Raw genomic sequence first — 24,801 nt, 5'->3', positions numbered from 1 at the left:
TTACCTATATACATTTTATTTTCCACTTCTTTCATCACTTTATTTTTATTAATTCCATTCTGTACAATAATTTACTATATCCCATTCTGTTTATATTTTATTTTTTGTATTCATTGTTTGATATCTTGTTCTTTTTTTCTTAGCCCTGATGAAGCTATGAGCTAGAAATTCTGGCCGAAATGTTGGCACTATTAAATAAGTTATTTTAACTTATTTGTGTTATATTCTGACCGCAACCCCCAACCATCTTATTTTCATATATATTATCCACGGTAAACTATCTTCTCACCAATATATTGTTACTTGTTATGCCTATGTATTATAAGATTACAAAAAAATTGTCCGATTAGATTAGAATAAATAAGTATGCTGTGTACCTAATTCCTTTAACGCTTAATGTCCTTAAATCAAGATGAATAGTAATATTTGATGGTAGTAACAGTTTATCCTGTAATGAGATCCGGATAATGAAAAATTATTAATTCAAACGTGTTTAGTTTTTACGTTAGTTGGTATATAAAAATTGTTTTAAGCAAACAGCTCAACTAATTCTTATGTTCGGTGGCTCAAATTACTCCGTGATATCTCACAAATATTTTGAAACTAAGCTCAAAACAGTTTTTTTAATTTTATTATTATAATTTAATACTCTCAACATTTTGCTTATTCCTACGAAACGTCCCGATAAAGCCTTAAACGTAAACGTTATTTTCAAATAAGGCACAGATTAGGAACGGGTCAAAACTAATTCGAATTTACGAATTTAGAGAAGAAGTTTACACATTAAAAGTGAGAGGTCACGTAGGGGTAAACTTGTCAATAATAGATTTATTCTGATGTAACAGTCCATCTTAATTTAATTCACTAATAGTCTTCCTAAGTATGAAAAAAAAAGTATTGGTGCTTGTACTCGGAACTTTATCCACTAATAATAAGATCTCATTATGAAAGAGAGTTTAGATAGTAATATTCTGGATTTTATAAACCCTGTTGAAATCTACATCTAGCCCGGAACGATGTAAAGAGGACCTATCTTGGATATAGCTGTGTTCTATATAAATCAATAAAAATAGCAACATCCAGATTTTGTTTTTTATATGAACAAACATTCTAATAGCAATACATGTTTAGGTGATTTGTAACACTGACAGTGAAAGCGAAACAAACATCCGTGTGAAGAGATAGCAAAGAATATAAGTTCCAACCTGAGTACTGGTAAGGAAGAAAAAGTTTAATAGCCTAAGGAATTTTGGATTTTAAAAATCGGTGGAACTAAAAGAAATTATTTTACGGTAAAGAAAAATAAACACTTTAATAATATAAATTTCCATTCAGCAATGGACGTCCATGAACGTTAAAGAGCAGCTGCCTTGAATATAGATATTCTATTTTGCCTCCGGCGGAGAGACAATACAAGCTCCTTGAATAATTACGGAATAAATGAATAATACTAGCAATAATTCATGATTAAATTATTCAGATAATAAATGAAAACCTGCTGGTACTGAGAAAAATATAGCAATGGTTGTGCAGAAGGAGATAAAGAAATTGCCAGTAGTTACATATTAAAAAATAAATAAATAAATCTTTGTGTAAGGTCCTATATCATTATAAGGCTCTCTAATGTTTTGCAATTAGAAGGGAACTTTAGTAGTTTTACGTGACATCCAACGTTGTGTGTAAAGAAAATAATTTTCGTAGTCAAGAGGGATTTGAACTAGAACATGTTAGATTTTAACTGTTTAGTGTCTGACGTTTCGCCCCAATATGCAGGACTGCATCAGGGCTAAAAATATACAAAAAACAACTAAGAACATTACAACAATAAGATATAATAAGGTAAATTAAGGTAGGATGCATAGTAAAAATTAAGTGATAAGAAAATTATATATAAATAAAAGGAAGGAAAACATGAAATAGTATTACAAACGAGAAGATGGGTGCGGTCAAAGTGAAACACAAATAAGTTGGTGTAACCTATTTAATTGTGCCAACGTTTCGGCTAGACTTTCTAGCCGCTTCTCTCATCACTTCATTTTATTAATTCTATTTTAATATTATTCATTTTATGTTATTCTGTTTATACTTTCTTTTGTATTTGCTCTACTTACTGGTTAAGAAGGCTAGAAACTCCAGCCGAAACGTTGCCACAATTAAATAGGTTACACCAAATTATTTGTGTTTCACTTTGGCCGCACCCCCAACCATCTTCTTCTCGTACGTCATCCACGGTCAACTATCTCTCATAATTATGAAATAGCATTAATATAAAATAAACAATGATAAGAATAAAAAAATCTAACAATTATAAGAACAAAAATTAAAAATTACGTAAAATATACAGTTACAAAAGTACAGGAGACGTATATAAACAAAAAAACAGAAAATTAGATGTGTGAACACAAACTTTAAACACACCAAAAGACGGAGAATGAAGAAGAAAGTTATAAGAAGATGTAATATATATATATATATATATTACTTCCTTTTACAAGTTGTATAAATTATATATATAATAGAACATGTTAGGTTTTATAATAATGAGAAGATAGTTGACAGTGGATACTATATATGAACAGAAGATGGTTGGGGATGCGGTCAGAGAATAACAAAAATAAGCTGAAAAACCTATTTATAAGTGCCAACGTTTCGGCCAGAATTTTTAGTCTTCTTCAGGGCTAAGAACAAAAAACAAGATAGCAATCAGTGAATAAAGGATATATAGAATAACTAAGTAAATAATAGTACAGAATGAATATAGATAATAATAAAGTAATGTTAGAGGTGGGATATAAAATAACAATAAAAATTATTTACTTTAATCTTTCCATATATCCTTTATTCACTGCTTGCTATTATCTTTTTTATTCCTAGCTCTGATGAAGGCTATAAATTCTAGCTGATATATATTTTAGTTTTTAATAACACAATATTAGAGAGGTGGGGACGAAAAAATGTATATAAATTAAAATTAAGTCTTTCTCTAGATTTGATGATAGGTTAGGGCCTAGCTGTTATGTCAACACATTTTCAGGATGTTCTAATAATATGTGGCAAAGGTCATAAAATTAATAAGGTCTTTATCTGTGAATTAAAATTAGCTTTGCAAATATATTATTCTCAGCAATGCAGATAATAAAATCTAAATTAAAAAAAAAACGTTTCACAGGATTTATTCTAAGACAAATTAACTAACCTTAATCGGAACCATTACTCGTTACGTAACCAATAGAAATCTTCAGAAAAAGGATTGTTCCTAGACAATTTGTCTGAGTGTATATAAAAAGATAAAAATAGTGATAAAACTATAATAGCCTACGTATTTGGCAGAGTTTATTTCGTGTAATAACGTAAAAAAATTAATTTAATAACATAAAAAATACCTATCTCCGAGACCCCCTACTTTCTCTACTTTAGATAAAACTATCTGGTATATGTCAAAAATATGGGGAACCAAAAAAGTATAAAAATAGGTTTTTTTTTTTTTTTAATAATTAAGAAGTATCATTATGATCCGAACAATCTTCAATTCAGCGAAAGCAATAAGTAGAAATGAGGATTTAGATTAGCCAAAACAAAATTTTTAATTAAATCCAACAGCTATCGAGAAGGGATATATTTTTTTTTGTTAAGAAGAAAGCGTTTTCTCCAAAAAAAAAAAAAAAAAATCATAAAGCCGTTTACACATTATTTAATGTTACCAACTTTTTAAAACCGAAACGTTTTTACTTAACTAATAGTTCATTTTGTCCCGTGTTAAGGCACAATGAGAAAATTATCAGATTTCGTTTTAGAATTTTTTCCCCCCACTGAATTAAGCCTTAGCATGAAGGGATCATATCGATTTTTTAAACTTTTTTTTATACATGATTCCCGTTACGAAATTGTTGCTAAAAAGTAATCGGCGAGACGTGCGAATGCGTGTCAAATCGCGATCCGAGGGAATAATTTTTGAGGCCGTTAACGAGAGAGTAAGCGCACGGAATATGATTTCCTTTACCCAGTCTGCTGTATCCTCTCTTAGCTAAATATATTCCTCTGGGGTAACTGTTAGGAAAGACTTCGACTGATAACTAATAATGAAATTCACAAAGGATAAGAAGTATTCAGTAATAATATTATGATATTAGATACATTAAAATGCAGTACTTTCCATTTCTCGTACTTTGGAATTTTGGAAAACAATTTTTATTATTATTTTTAATTTTTTTATTTATAGAAATTTACAACAGCATAGTATAAATATAAAAGTAAATGTGATGTTGCAATGGTATGATACAATCTTGTGGAGAAACTATAATAGATTCCCAGAGTAGTAGATCTTTTCAATGTACTTTTCAGTTGCCTAGGAGCATCATTGGGAATTGAAGTGTAAGCAAGGTTACAAATAAATGGATTTGTGTCATTTTTAAGAGTTTATTCTGGAAAATCCTTGTAGTACCTAATTGCCAGAAATGTCAGGCACCTAAGTCCCCTCTTTTTCCGAACTCTTTATAAGCATTTAACTCCTCAATACAGAAGGGATTGGAATTTCCAACTCACAATAAAATTAAAATGAGTAAATATTTTAATGCTAGAGAAGTATGTAGAAAAATAAAAATAATAAAAGTAATGTAATAGAAGAAAGGTAATGTAACAGAAGAAAGCTTAACTGTTGGAGACAAAGAAAGGGGTGGTTTTTTAGTGTGAATTTTCATGTATGCAAAAGTAATCCAATAAAACCGAGAAAAAAAAAATTGGGTATTTGCCCTTCAATATCTTAATTGAAATTCAATGACCACCTAAACAATTTATATTTTATTTATTAAAAAAATGGATTAATAAGAAAGATACTTCGACAGGAATTAGATTTGGAAAAGAATAAGAAACGTAGACTTCAGAAATAAACAAGAGGAAGCCCTATGAAAAAACAATAGCATATAGATACATTTATTTACAATTAGATTTTTTTTTTTATCTATACGTAGTTTTATCTATACTTCCCAAATATCTCTTTCTTTCAAAAGAATTGTAACTGATTTTTAATGATACCCATTCCAAGCTTATGTTCTGAAACTGGACAATCACTTCTTTTATTCAGAAGATTAAAATTATTTCCACAGGCTAAACAACCGACATACAAATATATTTTCAATTCTAAATTGTCTACTTCTTTAAGAAGCAAAATTATTTCCTCTGAAATAAAAAAGAATCTATTTTCTCAAAACGTTAACCATTGACAAATTGGAAAACAACCATCCACCAACATCCTAAAATAATTCTAGATCTCTCCAAAGACCCTAAAAATAATAACAAACTAGCTGAATATAAAGCCGATTTTTCACATATTTTTCAAACACAACGGAATCCTTTAAATTCTACACAGACAGATATAAATCAGGCCAATCATTAGCATCGCCCTTAGTAACCAATGATTCAACGTAGAAAATTAAACTCCACATACAATGCAACATGTTCAATGCCGAACTCAATAGAATAGCAGCTGCACTTCACTTTTGCTTGTTTTTGTTCCACCAATAATTACAGATTTGTTAAACTCGTTAAAAGGTTTAGACTGTATGTATCCGGAACACCTAAACGTTTCCTGCATTCATTCCTACCTAAACACTCAACAAAATGAAAATGTTCAAAGTCGCGTGGGAATCGCAGAGAACGAATTGGCTGATCGAGCTGCAAGAGAACTTTCGAGGTACCGAAAGTTTAACTCAGTTTAATCAGAAATGAGCTAATCTTTGAGATTATACTGCGTTTCCCTATTTTAATGATAAAGATGAATTGTTAGGGACACTCTTCATTAGTCTAAACAACAATGTTCATACTTGAACATAAAACAACAGATTCACAATTGAGCCGTTCAGTGCACACATCGATTAATTCCATAAAACAAAAAGTTGAGAAACGCGATGAAGTACTTTTATTGTTTTCTAAAATCCCTGTTATTATATAAATTCAAATATATAATGTAGAATGCATAAATACAGATATAGCTTTCATCTAACGGTATATAAAATTAATAAGAAAGAATAGCCAAAACATAATCGTCGGTAATGTTACAGTTCTTGATGCAGATATGCATCTGCATTTTATATCGACAAATGTTTTTATTTTTCCTCTCTTATTTCTGTATACCAAAATTTTTGTTCTGTTATGCTTTTGTAAATTTCGTGTCCATTTATCCGGATTACGACATCTTTTACTTCCAATCAATGTGTTTGTTGGAAAATTTGTACTGTTGCAATCAGATGAATCCGGGGAAAACGATAAACGTCTTCTTGGACCAGACTTTCTGTTGATAAATCGTATTGAAGAACCATCAGTGTTTTCCTCATCCACATTATTATTAGTCTCACTCATCCTGTTTATAACGGTATAATATGTATTTCTTTAAAAACAATCTGGGAATAATGTTGATAATACCAAGAGAATATGTAGTCCATATAATATTGGTGAAGTATACAATAACATTCAGCGTGCGAGATCACTGTTATACTAACTTCAACAAAATAAATTAACTAACAACTAATCTTTCAGTAGATTTTAAAAAGAAATTTTGCTTTTTAAAAAGCTATATCTCGAGGACTATTGGACGTAAATAACTCATTTAGGACTAATATTTCAGCAAATTTACTCTTCTTTAAATAATTTTCTCTTAGATTTTCTAGTGTTGTGGTTAGTTTTTAAGATACAGAGCTCCGAATGAAAAATTAATGTTTTTTTTTAAGGTTTTGATACAACCGCCATTTTTTATTCCCCCTACCTATACTTGACAGACTCATTAATTTTGACTAGTAATTATATATAGTTTTCATTAAAGTAATCAAAAATTAGGGGCAGAGATAACTGCCTTTTTTTCTTCCCGGCTCTTGTACTATAACGTCGACTATACCGCTGAAGACATCAATAATCTTGCCGCCACAATATCATAGAGGGGAGGTCCTACTGACTAGACGAAGAACAGAACACACGAGGCTCACTCACTCCTATTTTATCTAAAAACAAACGCCTCCGAAATACCAGTATTATAAAAACGATTTGACAATAAGCCATGTCTTCCGTCAATGAATGCCGATATTTCACGTTTCACCTCAATAGATTAGGATTAAACCTGGATATTTCTAAAACTGTGAGAGACGATGATAAACTAATAAAAATAGTATTTCAATTTTTAAATAAGCAGATTAAATAATTCATTACAAAAGACTTATCTACATGACTGTAATAAGGCCAATCTGGACATACGGAGTTGAGCTTTGGGGCTCCACTAAACCTTCAAATTCCAATCCTTACACTCCAAAATCCTTCGTAAAATCCTCAATGCTCCTTACTTTATCACAAATAAAATCATACATAATGACCTTAATGTTCCATATGTAACCGATCTAGCCCGAACCAGATATCATTCCTTGCATTATAAACGCTCTAATCACCCAAACACACTAGTTTCTAACCTTGCTTCCTCTCCCATTCCTGACTATCCTTTGAGGTGCCTGAAAAGAAGATGGCCACGAGACCTGTTGTGTAATGTAAAAACGTCATTAGAGAGCTACCAATGGGTAGTTTCTCTACACACGTGTATCACTCCATTATAATTGAGATCAAATTTACTAAATGCATAATATAATATATAGTATACATTTTAAAAAAATCAGAAGGTTTACTGTAAGAAATATAACCTTGAACGTTTGTTAGCTTATTTTATTTTTGGACTGAAAATAAAATAAAACAAATATAAGCAAAAAATAAATAAGAAACAAAGGCATTGATGATGAGCAATGTTTTTCGCCATTACCAAAACCAAACTACCCCTTTCTGTAACAATGATTAAAATAATTATAGATTTAATTTCAAAGAATGTAATTTTTATGAAGTTCTTAATAGGCCGGTAGAAACTATTAATTGTCGCCTATATATTTTAGAAGAGAGAAGTGACGATAGCACGCTAACACCTTCCCGTTTGGTATCAAACTATTATAAAGCTCAAACTGTAAAAGTATTGTGATGTCATTGGTATTGCCATTAAATTATAACCTGAAACAGCTTCTACTTCTTGAGAAAGCAATCTCAGCAAGGATTATTCAACGCATCTTTTCCATCCGTTATCTTTATGAGTTACTACTAAGTTTTTAATGCTTATTTAATCGTGACTTGCACTATCAGGTTGATAATGCAATTTTCTTTGTAATAGATGCAGTTAATAAAACTTGGATCAAAAGGGATAAATTCATAAAAAAAATATATATATTATTTTGATATATATATATATATATATTTTTGTAGTAAACCGATATTTTCTTTATTGCAACAATTTTGAACCATAGACTGGATATAGACCTAATTTTTGTAATATTACAACTTGGAAAAACATAAGTTACTGATAAATAACCATTTTTAACAACTAATCAACAATAGGTTAATTGACCATTAGAAATATGGTGTTATTGTGATAAATAAAATCTTAAACAAAAAAATATGAATTTTTAGGGTCTCCTTGATAATGGTCTGAGTGCTGAAATGCTGGAGAAGAATAAAGATAATGACAGAAAAGTTTTAAAAGAATATAATTATTAAATGTGCTTAAAATTAAAAAGAATACAATAATTAAATGTTTTATAGCCAAGAGTCAGATAATCATTTTATTTTATTATCTTATGATCAAATAACATATGATGAATTTTATAGCGGAATAGGCATCATGTAGCATCCTTAAGCAAAGAGTATTCATTTATAAAAATACACCATTAACTGACTTGTAAATTGAATCAAGGTATATGTAAAATACAGTATAGTTTCTGATTATTATCTTTGTACCAGTTTCTATAATATTAAATATAATACTAAAATAATTTCACAAAATATGAATTCTTCTTAATTGGAAAAAAAAAATAATTTAGTATAATTGCATTTCAAATTAAAGAGTGAGAGATCAAATTTTAAGAAATTTATACTACTTCAAAAAAGGTTTTATTAATTTTTGTTGTAAGGAAGATAGCTTTAAAAATATTGGGCAAAGGGTGAAAAATGTGAAGGCTTTTAAGATTTTCCACTACCATTTTTTGATTTATTCTCATACTCTAAAACCAATAACATAAATTTGTTCAGAATGAAATTGTCTGTCGATTATTACCAAAAAAGATTTTTTTTTTTAAATTTTTAAACACATATTCAAGATTGCGGCCAGAAAAGCACATAGAGTTTTTTAGACTTTTAGTATGTTAAAAGAATACAATATAACAATCAAACAAAATTCAAACTATCTCTATGTGGGAATAAGTCTCTCCCTTCCTTTTAACAGACTAAGTCGGAAAATATTTTAGAAATAAAAATGAAATATAAATCACGAGGTGGATACGAAACCATCTCAAGGAAGGTCAGGAACCGATTGGCTGGAGGGAAGAAGCTGGAACCTTTCTCCAGGCCGCGTGACCGGAAGGCGTGAGTGCCCGCGATTCCGTTGGTCCTTACCCCCTCCGCTACAAGAGGAGTTCGTTAGCGAAGACCTGGGGCACTCCTGCATTAGTACTAGTCAGGAGTTCAACGGAACCAAATCTCAACGATTCAATCTTTTGGGTGGATTGAGTCTTCTGAACGTAACGATTCTTTTTACCTTATTTTTTTATTGTAATTAAGAAAATAAAGAAAATTGCCAAACCTCGAAACAAAAATGTCACGCAAATTAATGTATTACGCACATCTACTATATTACATTTAAAAAATGACTAAATTTTAATAAATAAATACATAAAAATAAAACATTATAGATGTTCAATAGCCGGATTTTGATGTATGAAACAAAATAAAACCGACTCAAAATAAGATTTTTTCAAGGTAATCGAATCCTGATAAATGATTCATTTGGCCATCTTTTAGAATCTCATATATGATATTTAACTTACATACAATGAAAGTGTTAATCCAGCGTATACTGTTTCAATGTTGAGTTATTTTATAACCTTTTTTGTTTATCACTTTTCTGGGAATTTTAAACAGATGGGGTTTATCCTATAGGTTACCACCCTATTCCAACAAGAGTGAGAAGGTCGCGTTTTCATTCTATGAGAACGTCTAAAAAAAAAAAAGTCGACCACCCAGACTGGAATCGAACGTGCGCTGCTGCAGTTGAGAAGTTGCTAAGGTGACGCCTTAACACACTCGCCTACAACGGCCTCAGTTATTTTATCACCTTTCATTGAAGCAGTTCTTGTAACAGCAAACTTTTTACAATTTTTTTTAATAATCAATAATATAACAGTAAATTTGATAAGGGAACCACAATAATAATAAAAAAAATTTTTTTCACGATACCCTACATCGCCATCTTGGGCTTTTTCACTTCTTTATAATTGCAAAACTGTTCTGATTTCGTCGAAAACACTAAGTTACAAGAAGGCTAATAGTAAACGTTTAAAAAACTACATTTTTAATGCACAATTTATAAGAAAAAATATAAAATGTACCAACTTCACCCAGCTCTCGCCAAAATCAAAATTAACTCACTAATTATTTAACTTTTATACAAAAAAATTGATATAATTAAGTGTAATTCATCAAACCTGGAACTATTTTGAAGTGGAGTGTCACCCCATCTATGTGAAGGGTTGTGGCTTGCGAGTCCAGCGCTGCTCCTTCAGGCACCTTGCAGATTATTTCATATCCTCTGCAAAAATAATCGAAAAAAAACAATTAATTATTCATTAAAACTGAATCCATTAAATTTCATGGATACAATTTTCTACTTAATTACTTCATATTATTAATTTCATTCTGTTATGTCATTCTCTTAATATTTTATTTTTTGTATTCATTGGTTGTTATTTTGTTCTTTGTTCTTAGCTCTGATGAAGGCTAGACATTTTGGCCGAAACGTTTGTACTATTAAATAAGTTATTTCAACTTATTTGTGTAATATTCTTCCCCTATCATCTTCTCCTTCCTTATACACACATGTCATTTAATTTTATTATTTATAGTAAAATAATTAATTTTTTAGCGACACCACGATTTTTAATGATTTCGTTGGCGGGACTGTTTTATAAGATACCTATAATTTCATTTAGGTACATTTGTATTAGTTACAAAACCCGCATTCTACAAATACTCGTAAAACGTTTATACGTGTTACGTATATAAACTCTCAATTTAAAGCGAAAAAAAAAACATAATGTTAACCATGCACTTTAGTTAACCGTGTAATTCAACTACAAGGAAATTCATTCAATATAAGATAAACCGAAGGAAATATTTTTCTTTTATCCCAGTCGACTATTGGAGTATGATCCATTTAAATAGGTAAGATCAATGACGAGCTCAAAAATTTTCACGATCACAGATATGTTTCAAATCATACGATAAACTTCTAAAGAAGTACAAATTGCTTTAGTTTTCCATGGATCTTAAGGTTTCACAGATCTTGAATTTTCCCCTTTAACTTCAAACTTAGACTTATCAAAAGCTTTTGATAAAGTTTAATTGAATAAGTTGGTGTTCAGTTGAATAACTGACTAATCACTGTTTCCTCCATACAGAAGAATGAGGTAGATGGGTCGAGTTTCAGTCGGTACACTTGCTCTATTACCCTTCGAATAGTGTGACAATACGAACAAGTTGTGTGGGAATTCATCGTTAATACTGATCCTTGTAAACATTAATGATTAAAAATCATAATCTGAATATTCAATGTATGTAATAACATCATGCAATAGTAATTGCTAATAAATGTAGGCATTTTAAATATAGTTTAACCGTGTTTTCAACTACGGATTTTTCATCTTTACATTTTACATAAGTATATTTTACAAAAAAACAAAATAAAAAAAATACGAAAATCACTTAGATAGGCATTAATCAACTTAAGTCGTGTATAAATACTTATTTTATTTATTTATTATCTCAGTTGTTCTAGCCTAGAACAGGGCAATAAATAAATAAACAGAGCATTGGTCTTGCAAGGAAAATAACAAAGAAAATGCGAATACAGGAAAAATAAAATAATAAATAATTCTTAATTTAAAACAAATTTGATCCTTTTTTTTTCTCTCAACTTTATTCTTTACAACTTTTCCAACGTTTCGACCCTCAGGCCATTCTCAAGGATACCTTCATATTGATGTTTGCAAATGTAAATGAAGGAAAGAAGAGAAGTGGTTTGTAAAAGTTTAAATTTAAGAAAAAAAATTATATAGAAAAGGTTATATAGGACAAAGGTAATTAGCCTGCATTTTTAAGATTTGAAAAAAGAAAATTACATCAATATGAAGATATCCTTGGGAATGGCCTGAGGGTCGAAACGTTGGAAAAGTTGTAAAGAATAAAGTTGAGAGAAAAAAAGGATCAAATTTGTTTTAAATTAAGAATAAACTAAACCACTCTCAAACACGAATATATAATATAATTAATATAATAAATAATAATTATAAAAAAGAAATGAGAAAACGAGAAATCTTAGTGTTCAAAGAAAAAAAGCCCAACAAAAATATAACTAACTGCAAAAAATCACTTGGTATAAGTATCAAATGTAACAAGTTGATAAAATAATAATATTTACAACTTCTTAAAAAAAAAACTTCTTATTTAGATTTTAAGAAAAAGAAAAAAAAGTATATAGAATGAAAAAAATATACAATTCTAAAATTCCAAATGACCAACATTTTTTGTTAATTAATAACAACAGAAAAAATTAAAAAGTAACTGAAAATGTTTTGATGAACCTAAAGTTAACTCAAATATTTTTAAAAGTACTGAAATATAAACTGATGGCTTATGACCATTACTCCTAACACATTCTTCAGTGAAGATGACATATTAGCCGAAATGTAAAGGATTTTGTTTGCTGATTGAATTGGGGAAACAATTTTTCCTTTTTTAGAAAATCTGCAAAGGGGTGATTTCGTCAGAATCATGCTAGATCAGTAGATTTATCCCCAATTAAGGATACTCACTTATTGTGGATGGGTGGACTTCGAAGGGCACCCGAATCCACAGGGTTGAATCACGGGTTAAGTACCGGAGTTTCCAGTTTTTAGCGTCAAGATACAATTTTGAATTATACCACTTTATAAGTGTTCCCTCTTATAGCTTATACCAGGAAATATTAGTTTCAGATTTATTATAATGATAGAAATTAGAAGAAATAGAACAATAATATAAAGGAATAGTCTATTCTAGCAGGCAAATTTTGTATTGTATTAGCAGAGAAGAAGCTTTAAGGAATTGACTCAAACAGACCGACACTGACGGCATGGGTGGAATACTGTAATCTCGTACTGTCCTATTACAATATAAAATTTGCCTGCTATAAGGGACTATTCGTCCATTCTGTACACTCCTCCCAACCACTTCCGTTTTATCTCACGTCATAGAATAATTTTTTTTTTCTGTACTTGTAGAATGTTCGGAAAGAAATTTCACATAAAAAAAAAGATGTTGCTTCAAAAGGATTCCAACAAAGACGGCTCTCTTTAGGTAAATAGAGATTTTGAAATGACCAAAAATTTTCTGATACTATGCTATACAATAGATTGGTAAGTATGCTGTGTGCTAACAACCTTTAATATACAATAAACTTTTTTATTAGTTTTTACTGTAGGTTGAATGATTTTTATCAATAAAAATACAGAGTAAACTCCATAAGTAAAAAGGATAAATTAGTACGTAAATGGTCTAAATACTAAAATACATATATCTAAAAGAACAAAGTGTATTTTAAAAATATAACTACATAAATTTTATTCATTTTTAAATTTTAGCTTCAAACAATAGCATCAAAAAGAATATGTACTTAATTTTTTTTTTATATCCTAATAAAGACAGTTAAGAGGTCAAAAGATGGAGCTTCAAGGAAGAGAACAAAGTGTTGAAGGGATAATAACTTAAATATCTCATCTTAATGGAGAGTGACAGGGGCCAATGGAGGGAGAAATATATGTGGCTCAACCCTTTGATGTGCCGGCACAGAAACCTAGTTCAACGACCTCGGTTATTGTTATCGTAACCTAGGAGTCGTATTGTGAACGATGAAAATAGATTTTTATTAGGTCTCGTTGAAAACCAATTTCGGCCGAATAAACGATACAACTTAGATTCATATGCGTTATTTTATTATATAAATTTTATAAGTGGAAAAAAACGCATGGTTAGAGGAACATAGGGTATACTTAGGAAGTAGAAAATATCTCAAACCTCTTTAGGGCATATTGCCGCTTTTCTTGAATAGTTAACTTAATCAAAATTTTTAAGTGAAAATTAATTAAGAAGACTCAAGAAATAAACCAACTCAACAGATATGGAGGTCGAATGGAATATCAACAAGTATTTAATGACTTCTTAAAATTTCATGTTTTGTATATTCAATTCTTAATTAGGTTTTATTATTCAAATTTTAAGTTATTTCTGTTATTTAAGAAATTGGTTTCATCATATAAATAAAAGATGTTTTTCTCTATATTCCGAATCCATTCAATCGATTTTTTCGTTTTTCATGAATCCATTTAATCGATGTATGTTAAACAAAGTGAAAAAAAAATTTTAAAAAAATAATTTAACATAAAGATTGATTGAACATAAAGAACTCTATTAGTCCTCAAATAGAAGATAGTTAAATGCACTATTAAGTAGTTTATAATGATGTTTTAGCTAATTGTAATAGTTTAGATGTTATTAATTATAAACCCAAGCATATACAACGGTAATTTTGAAAAATAGGGCTACAGATCCTCACGGGGTCGCAAACGTCTTACCATTGTGTTTTTCGAACATTTTGGCATAAGAAATTAATTTATACTTACTTCTAGATAATAAAATAAAAAACAAATATTGTGTACAATTCTACAATTAAAAATACTTAAATCATCTTCTAAACTCATGTCCGCTATATATGAAAGACGGTACACGCAGTATATGGTACTATCTTTGGAATACGCCCAATTCTAAATAAAATAAAATAAAAAATTTAAAGGTACACCACTATTCAAGAAAATCAGCAATATATCCCAGGTGAAAAAACTCAAAGCTCGCCAGTTTTTTCTAGTCCATACCATCCCTTACAACTTCAAGACTCTCTTCATCGATAGAACTTTTCTTGGCAGCACACGGCATCCCTTCATTTCCTTTATAATAAATAAATTAAAGAAAATTCATACATTTTGGGCTTTCGTAACTCTTCGATCAATATCCATTAATGGAATGCCTTGATGTGGTTACGCAACAGAATTATACTTCAAACAAGTCGGGGAATAGGAGGTTTTTAATTTTTAAACATTAATTTTCTAAAACATTAATTAATTTATTTACAGTCTTTAAAATAATAAACAAACAGATTATGTAGAATAAAGCTGCCTATTAAAATAAATCTTTAAGGTAATAAAACCACTTTTATCCACCAGATTATTTTTAAAAGGACAAACCAACCGAAGCCAAAGAGGCTAGTTTACTGGCCTAAAAGAAATTGAGTGTGCCCAAAATTCCAAGCTTAATCAAATTACTGAAGAACATTTGATTAAAAAAAAAATGAACAATTTAAATACAGTATAATTTCGAAATTAAATTCAATTTAACAAAGAATTTGCAAGATAACGATTTTTCGTTGTGTTGGTAAACTCAGGCTGATGGGAAAATATTTTGACTATTTATTTTTAAAATTAGAATTATTTTGATTATTTATCCAATAAAGTAACGTCATGTTATAATTTTAAAAATACGAAAAATAATGCGTTTTGTAAGGCTTATAAAAAGGAAAAACTATTTCACAATATGATTCAGAAAGCAAAAATTATTTACAAATATTTAAAACATTCTTCAACAAGTAAAATCTATGTTATTTATAAAAATGAATATAATTCATTAATAAATGAGTGTGTTTGTATGATTCAAACAACAATATTTATCTTTTTTAGTGTATTAGTAAAAAAAAAAAAAATGACTTTTTGATATCTTACTGACCTCAATAAATATAAACTGATTGCTTTTTATTTTTCAACAAAAGCGTGCTTTATACAATAATACAACAATAAAGCCATTTTATTTCAGTTGGCTCAATTCAGGGAATTGATTACTTTATTCGCTAAACGCTTAAATGAAAACGTATCTATGCAAAAATAAATAGTCAAAACTAAATGAACAAGGAAAGTTAAATATTTTTATTGGTGACGATTTGTTTACATTAAATCTGAAAAACACATTATTTTCAAGGATATTTTTATTTTTAATTTTATATCAACAAAATGTTTTTATGAGGAAAAGATGGCCGGGAGTGTGTGGTTGGGAGTAAAAAACACTAATATGTGGTACTTATTTTATTAATAACATAAACACTAAATAAGGCTAATAAAATAAGTACAACTTACTAACTTTTCTTCACTCATTTTTAATACAAATATAAATTTAATAGTTTAGAATCAATAATTCCCGTATCTAGGCGAGGAGCCAATTTACCGAATTTGATAATTTTCAAACTAATACCACAAAAACTGCTTTTAGTTTATTTTGATTGATGGACGACAGAATTATAATTTGATTGCTTAAACTTATACCAACGACAAAGAAAAATACATTATTCACAGTTCGAAAATAACACCCTTGCGTTAAAGTTGAATCTACATTTGTCTCATCTCTTCTATTTAAGAAAAACAAAAAAAAGAAAAAAAAAAAGAAATTTGGTTATTTCTAAGTATGAACTATGTTTTTAACTGGATAGAGACAAATAGAGTTTAACGGGGCGGGTTGGCCAGTATTCCCTTTATTATTTTTGGTTCATTGTTGAGTTATATTATAATAATATATATATATTTTTATAACATTATCAGTAAATTTGATGAAAGATCATGACGTGATACAGGCATGTAGAGACACTACCCATTGGTAGGACTCTAATACGTTTTTACATTAGAAGGTCTCGTGGTAATCTTCTTTTCAGGCACCTCAAAGGATTGTCAGGAATGGGAGAGGAAACAAGGTTGCATATGAAACATTAAGGTCATTATGTATGATTTAATTTGTGAAAATGTAAGGAGCATTGAGGATTTTACGAAGGATTTGGGATTGTAAGGATTGGATACGAGAGGAATTTGAAGGTTTAGTGAAGCCCCAAGCTCAGCCCTGTATGTCCAGATGGGCCTTATTATACTCGTAGTCATGTACATCTGTTTTTTTTAATCCATTAGAAATTTAGACCGTTTATCCAGTAAGTGTTGTAATAGTCGGAATTGACGTACAGTTTCCAGTCTTTTCAGGCTTTTGATGATTACAAGATAGTCGTTTGTCCAGATGTAGTCCAAGGTAGCTAATCTGTTCTACAGGGGTAAGAGCAACATTATTAAAGTATACTGTGGGGAAGTTAATTTTCCAATTTCGGCACCATTATTCGAGGGTTGTGATATGGGATTGGAGAGTTTGGGATGCAGTATTTCCTAAGAAGACAATGTCATTAAGCATGTTGAATTTTGTATTATTTTATCGTTATAAAGGTATAGAGCAGAGTATTATATCCACAATAAATTTACATATACGGACTGAGCTGTGTTCCGCATTACGGTACCATTCCCATCCATGGTTTTTTTCTGCCATCATTATCACACCTCAAGGCTAATGACCGGCATAAAATAAGCAACATACTAAGGAACCAACTCCCACTAGCGATAGTAGCCACTACACAATATAGTATATCTACGTATCTAACATACCTTTGCGTAACAAATGTATGTTAAATCAGCTTTGTTAGAATGTTAGAATTAAATTGGCTCAAACTTTGAACTAAATAACTTACTTTTTTCTTAGGCACACTTGAGCTCGCCCAGATTAACAACTTAGCAGAAGTAGCAAATCCTACGGGCAGAAAATGTTAAACTTATAAAATTCTGTAAAAACACCGGTTTCCATTAACAGATACTTTTTCTACGGATAAAAGTTTTTAAAAAAATAAAGTTTATCTTTTAACGTCTTTCTGTAGAGTATTGCCCTTTCAAGTTATTAAAAATAGATATTCAGAAAGTGTTAATTGTTTAAAAGATAAAGAACATTACTTTTCATCAACTCGAACTTATTCCTCAGGGTTTATTCTGTATGTAGAAAGCTTTAGAGCTAATTAGAGTAGTTAACAATTGAAAAATAATAAATTTTCAATGATGGTGTTACTGTATGACAAATGGTTACCGACATATTGATGGTTTTCTCAAAGGGACTAGTGCATGGTGCCCTGCTCTCAAGAAATTTAAGGACAAATCTTCCTTTTCTGCCTTCAAGGACTCTCTTAACACCAATCGAAAGGGAAACCCCGGTGACTCAAACTTGTAAACTAAAGTCTTCTCAGTTCTTGCTTTATCAGGAACAGCTGGGCCAGAAGAGATAGTGGTTCAGACGAACAAATCGTTGAAGCAGATAGAATAACAAGGAGGCTGTGGGACCACCTGCTACGACCACCTGTATAGTCCCCATTAATTCTTCCCCTATGTAAAGGGTGTCCTGTAAATGGGGGTAATAGTAAGAGAGGTGACAGTAGGCATCAAGAGCAAAAAAAAAGTTCATGTAGACCAAGATCCGATTCTTGGTCCCGAAGACGGGACTTTTGTATTTTTTTAAGCGACGTTTTTTGCTAAAGAGGAAGCGATAAAAAAAAAGAAAACTATTGAAGATAATTAAGTTCCATTTACACCGTCATAGAACAGATAAAGATCTGTTTAAGAAATCTGGTTTGGTCTAACTAGAAGGCCGCGCCAATAGCGAAATATATAATTTCTATTTTTATTAAACACACAATACTACTTCATTATAAAGAATCAAGGATGGTCAGGGTTGAGGTTAAAAGAGATAGAAAAATACTTAACTTTTTATTCTCCGACGTTTCGCACCACTTTGTAGGGCTTCATCAGGGCTAAAAAATACTATGTAAAATGTAAAATTACTATGTCAAAATGTTATTAGGTTTTTTTGTGTCTTTTTAGCCTTGATGAAGCTCTACAAAGTGGTGCGAAACGTCGGAGAATAAAAAGTTAACTATTTTTGTTTCTCTTTTTACCGCAACCCTGACATTTTCTTCATATCTTGAAATTATACTGTCAATTATTTATATATATAATACTAGTTGATGTTTTTTCAGCCCCGTGTGGGTTAAATCAGGGATGGACAGTACAAGAAACGCGGGCCGCAACACATAATGGGGTTAGGGATTCGTTTACACAAGTCAATAGGTTTTTTATTTTTTATACTTAATTTTACTATTAAAAAAGAGTTCTATTTCTGAGATAGATGGGTTGTTTAGATCTGTTTTAAGAATGTTCAATATAGATAAATTTACAATCATATAGAAATAATTATTATGAACGTGTCATGGTGTAGGGGAATACAGTTATGTCGAGCCATTTATAATATAAAAATAAGGCGACCCTTTGGACCCGCCCCGCTAAGACCTAGAGAAACATAAAATTGAAAAGGAATAAAAATACAATAATATATGTTTAATGAACAGGAGTAATTGAATATCAAAAATATTCTCCTTAGAAAAAAAAAATGCTCTCAAAGATTTTTTCAACAATTCATGGAATTAACCCTTAAAAAGCCAGTGAGCCTGAAAATTTCAAATTATAAAAAAATTCAGTAACTACTACGGAAGGTCTCAGCTAGGGGAAGATTGCTTATTAAAAGTGACTAACCTTCCATTATAAATTAATATAATAAATTTGTTATAATGTTTACAAATAGTAAAAAAAAATTGGGGGGGGGGCGAGAGAGAGAGAGAGAGGAACCTATTTTTATTTTATAATGTGAAGCTCCTAACATAGAAAAAAAATTTTAAGCATTTTAAAAAATCCATTTAAAATCAATGAAACGTCAAACTCTAAAAATTATTCAGTTGACTCCCCCCTCTATATTTTACAAAGCTTTATTTTTCTGATTTTCTCGGCAAACTAAAATAATTTAAAGGAACTGGCAGTTTATTTTATAAAGACCCGTATTCAAACTTACTGTTAGTAACTTTGTAAGATAGTGATCTATGGGATAACCCGTCCTTCAGCCTGATTGATGAACATCACTGTTCTAAACCAGACAAAACTCATGAAAATATAAGTATTTCTAAAAATGCCTAGTAACATAATAACCGAGCGAAGTGAAGATCAGTTGGGCAATCCATGGCATGGTTGAAGGCGTATCCCTCGGCATTCTGATAATTATACCTCGTGCCTCATAAATATCCATTGCTACATTGCAATAACTAGTTTCATCAATAGCACAACCCATAACCCATTTTACCGGTTGAATCATGTCTCTATGAATAAGCCCATGACTAACCCCTTTCAAGGACCCATCATAAGTAGATACTAACTGCACTTCCTGTTGTCAAAGATAAAAGAAAGAGGAGAAAACAAATGGTTATCGTAGATGTGATAAGGAGCCATTCGCGAACAAAATAAAAATGGCTATATCCGTATATTACCTGAATAAAATTCTTTTTATTTATTTGTTGAGCAACATTTATTTTATAATGTTCATTGCTACCATTTTATTGACGATATAATAAAAAATATACATATACTTAATCAGATTAATGAGTTTTTCATGTTCGAAATGGTTTCAGTGCAAGTTAATGATTTTATTAAGAATTTATAATAGAGGGTTTAGGACAGGGAATATAATTATTTCTTTCAATTCAATTGTTTAATAGGTTATAAGTTCTTGATTTTACAGATAAGATTTTTTTAAAAGTTAAAATAAGATTATCTAGTAAATATCATTGAATATATCAATGTGTTAGCCACTGGAATACTAAATCACGAGACGGGGCGTGTAGAAAAATTTATTTTGAGTGGTTCAGGGAGTAACCTGACTGTTACTAGTAAATGCTGACCATATCATATCTCTGTATATTTGATATTCATGAAACAGTACATTCTCACTAAGTATTCAGCTCAAGACATTGCAAGTGTTGTAGTGATAAAAACTACTTGAATACAGAGGGTTTAACGAATAATATCAGTAATTATAGAGAGATAAGCTACCACTGAGCTAAATATATAACAATAATACAGAACTAATATAATTTTAATATAGAGGAATAAAACATAAAATTATGTTTATGACACTGTCGGAAAAATCTATATTCCCTGTTTTACTAACTGTCCATTTTTAATAGACCATATGTCTAATTACAGTTCTGTTAAAAAAAAATTAGTTTTCTACTTACTAAACTTTTCTAAAAAAAATCATTATTTCAATTTTATACTTCTTTAATTCAATTTTTTATTTGCCTCAAAAGATCTCAAAATTACACAATAAATAACTGAATGTTTGAGTTAAACGATTGCAAATTTTAACATTTTTTATATAAAATATTAACTTTTCTTCTACACACTTCAAGCTTTGTAGCTTCATGTAAATTCTTTCTCGGAGATAAGTGAAGTTTAAAAGAGAAAAAATGATACAGCAGCATTCTTTGTAGTTATCAGAATGAAGGCATGATTTTTCTTCAAAGAACTAGGAGAACAATCCAAGAACTCAAAATTAGTTACGATTGGATTAGTGTGAAGAAATATTAATATAAAAACATCAGCAACGTGTATGCATTACTATTATTAGGGATAATTAATTTGGGATTATTTGTATATTCAAAAGTGTTATCATATTTTTTTTTTTTTTTTTGTAAATAGTTAATTGCCGAAGCAACAATATTCTCTAATAAAAAGCTACCAGTATTTTTCTTTTCTCTATACTATCTATACATTGTTGAGATTTAAAAAGGAAAGTTCTATTATGACTCAGCACTTTTTTTTTCAAATTCAGCACACAATTTATTTATTTTCTTTACTTGCTCAAAATCCTGCTGCAGTGCTCTAGTTTTTTTTAAATACACAAGGTATTCAAAGTGACATGTGTTTAACTAGTTCACTTATGTTTATTAATTGATAATTTTTAATTACTTGTACTAAATATTTATTTATATTGTGAATGTATTTCTATATTATTCACTGTAGCAATACTCTCTTGTATTAATTTTCCAAATGAGCATTTCAATTGACAGATTGACTAACTTAAATTTCTACAGTTTTCAGAAAATCACTTTTAATATTTTTTTCGTTGCAAAATTATGACAAAAATAGAAGTTTCATAAAATTTACACCCTGCTGTCACATCCTGAAGAGAATTTGGTCAGGGTTGCGGTCAGAAAAAATACACAAATAAACAAAACTTTTCTATTTGTGCAGCTGTTTCGAACTGAATTTCAGATCTCCTTCTGGGAGACTTAAGGGAAGATTCCGTTAAAGTTTGTTTAGTCCGAAGAAGGTAAATTACTTCGAAATTTTGTTTCTCATGAATAATAATTTTTTTAAAATTTGTTTATTGCAATTAACAACCGTATTTACATAAAAGCACATTAAGTAAATTTGATGTAATATAAAGATGGAGTGACACAGGCATGTAGAGAAATCACCCAATGCCACTCTAATCATATTTCTACACTAGAAGGTCTCGAGGCTATCTTCTTTTCAGGCGCCTCGGAGGATTGCCAAGAATAGAAGAAGCAAGGTAAGAAACTAGAGGGTTTTGATGGTTAGGGAGTTTAATAATAAAATTAAACTATGAGAATATATTTCTGGTTATTGATCATTGAATATATAATGCGTATATGTACAAAGAGAGGACATATTTTTCAAAATAAACCTACGTGTATCACAAACTATTATTACTTCTTTGTGAATGAAAACTGATTGGAAATATAAATCTACATAATACATAATTCTGACTATTAAATAACTTGGTTAAGAAAATGTAAAACGTAGTCTCTTTAAATTTAGAATGAGTGTAAATGATAAGAAAAGGATAAGAGGTCTACATCAAAATAGAGGTCTACATTCCATAAGGATGCAAAATAAGACTAAGTTGACAAAATATCAATCTGGATGATAAAATATCACATGTGTTGTTGCTATAGGGAATAATAAATCTGTGATAATTGGTTTTTGATTTATATTACGTTATTGCTTATCAAGATGCTATGGATCAATTAGATAGCTACAGGCTTAGAGATTAGCCGTAAATCAGGAAGAGGTGATCTAGATGGTAAAATTAGATTAAAGGGTTATATTCTAGGCTGCAATGGGAGAGAGAGGACCGGGACGAGTTAGGGCCGGAGGCAAAATAATACAGCGGGAAGAAATCAAGTGTAAACCCTGCCTTTTCTGGAGATTACACCATCATCAACCCTCAAATTTGATAATTTTACAAAAATATATAAATTTAGGTAAAATGATAAATTTATCGGTATATAAGTTTTTTCTTTTGGACAATCTTAAATTTATTTAAATTATAAAAATTGTCAAACAATAAAATATAAAAACAAATGAAGCATCTATTTACACAAATAACACGTGTAAAAACACAAGTGATCGGTTTCCATTGTTTCAACAATGCGAACCAGGCCTATGCGCGCCGATACACTCTGAAAAAAAACGGCAGATATATTCAAAATTTACCTGCCTATATGGTAGGTGGATTTAATAAAGAAAATCTGTTAAACTTTTCCTGAACGCCGACTTTGCCCGTCTAAAATATACTTTTGTGTAGTGAATGAAAACAAATATTTCATTTGTCAATAATATTTATACATTGATTAAGGCAGTGGTGGTGCCCAAACTAAATGCTGCAAGCTTATGTCACGGCCCCGTGAAAATGATATTTAATTTCTACAATTTAAAAGAATCCATTTATATAAAATGACAACACTAAAACCTCGCTGTGTCTACGGAAGGTTTACTATTTAAGACATTTAGGCTTACGAATAAATACATAATTTAGAAATCTTCGATGAATCCGTCTTGATTTGTTTTAATACATCTTATAATTTTATTTATAGGTTTCTATTATAAATTTTACTTATTAAAATTATTATATTATACATAAAGTGGCACTTTCTTAGTTTACTTTTCACATTTTTTTTTCTTTTCATTCTTATTCTACCGTTTCGGTTTTCTCATATCTATACTTAAAAGCAGTAGATAAAAGAGACACAAATAAGAAACCGGACTTTATAAACTGAGCATTTTTCTATTTCGAAAGGATTATATAGCTGCTGGTTGGATGATTGTTAATGCTCCAGTGATGGGCAGATGATAAGCTGATACAGTCGGCAGAGCGCGACTCAACCTCAACAGTCACTGAACACAATTTTCTTCAGGGTACCAACAACACAACAGATCTAGCAATGGAGCACCCGAAAAATAAAAATAATCAATATGCACAATGAAGAGTAAAATTTTTTGCTTTTATTTAGTAAATTAAAACTTTTTTCTTGTTATTAGTATTTTAACATGTAATGTTACATTGTCATATATTTACAGACAATGGTAATAGGGATAATAGATCACATTCACACAATATTTACAGATATATAAATTAAATGATAACAAACGTAGAAAAAATAAATAAATATGAAAAATAAAACACAATAAAACTTAAAGTAAAATAATCATTCCTATCATACACTTTAAATTTTTAAAAAAACTGACCTCACTAAATGAGTACACTATATCATGAAACCTTAATAATAAAATACCATTGAAGGATAAAAAAAGTTTTAATAAAACAATAAAAATGTGATAATATTTTGTCTTAATTTATAAATAACAGTTATTATTGAAGAATAATAGATGCTGCCAAAATAAAGGTCATACAGAATTAGAGCTCTTAGTATTCATTCATACCGTATACACACTAACTGAAGAAAAATTGTAATAATAAAAAAAATGGTAACTATATATATGGACAAATAAATTTAAAACAAAATTCTATAAAAAAAAAAAATATATTAAAACGGTATCATAA

General features: G+C 29.8%; 1 long non-coding RNA gene across 2 annotated transcripts in view; it reads right to left on the bottom strand.

The window, feature by feature from the left end:
• Window positions 1-24,801, bottom strand: part of LOC106684689 (uncharacterized) — a 174,120-nt gene that overhangs the window by 136,242 nt on the left and 13,077 nt on the right. For both annotated transcript variants that reach the window (XR_010844209.1, XR_010844212.1), the window contains exon 2: window positions 10,551-10,654. This is a non-coding gene — a long non-coding RNA (uncharacterized lncRNA). The remainder of the gene's footprint in view (window positions 1-10,550; window positions 10,655-24,801) is intronic.

This window comes from Halyomorpha halys, unplaced genomic scaffold (genome assembly GCF_000696795.3).
Source record: "Halyomorpha halys isolate HHAL.00 unplaced genomic scaffold, Hhal_1.1 Scaffold602.1, whole genome shotgun sequence".
Lineage (NCBI taxonomy): Eukaryota > Metazoa > Arthropoda > Insecta > Hemiptera > Pentatomidae > Halyomorpha > Halyomorpha halys.
The sequence above is the reverse complement of the archived record's forward strand: the minus strand, read 5'-3'. Positions and strand labels throughout refer to the sequence as shown.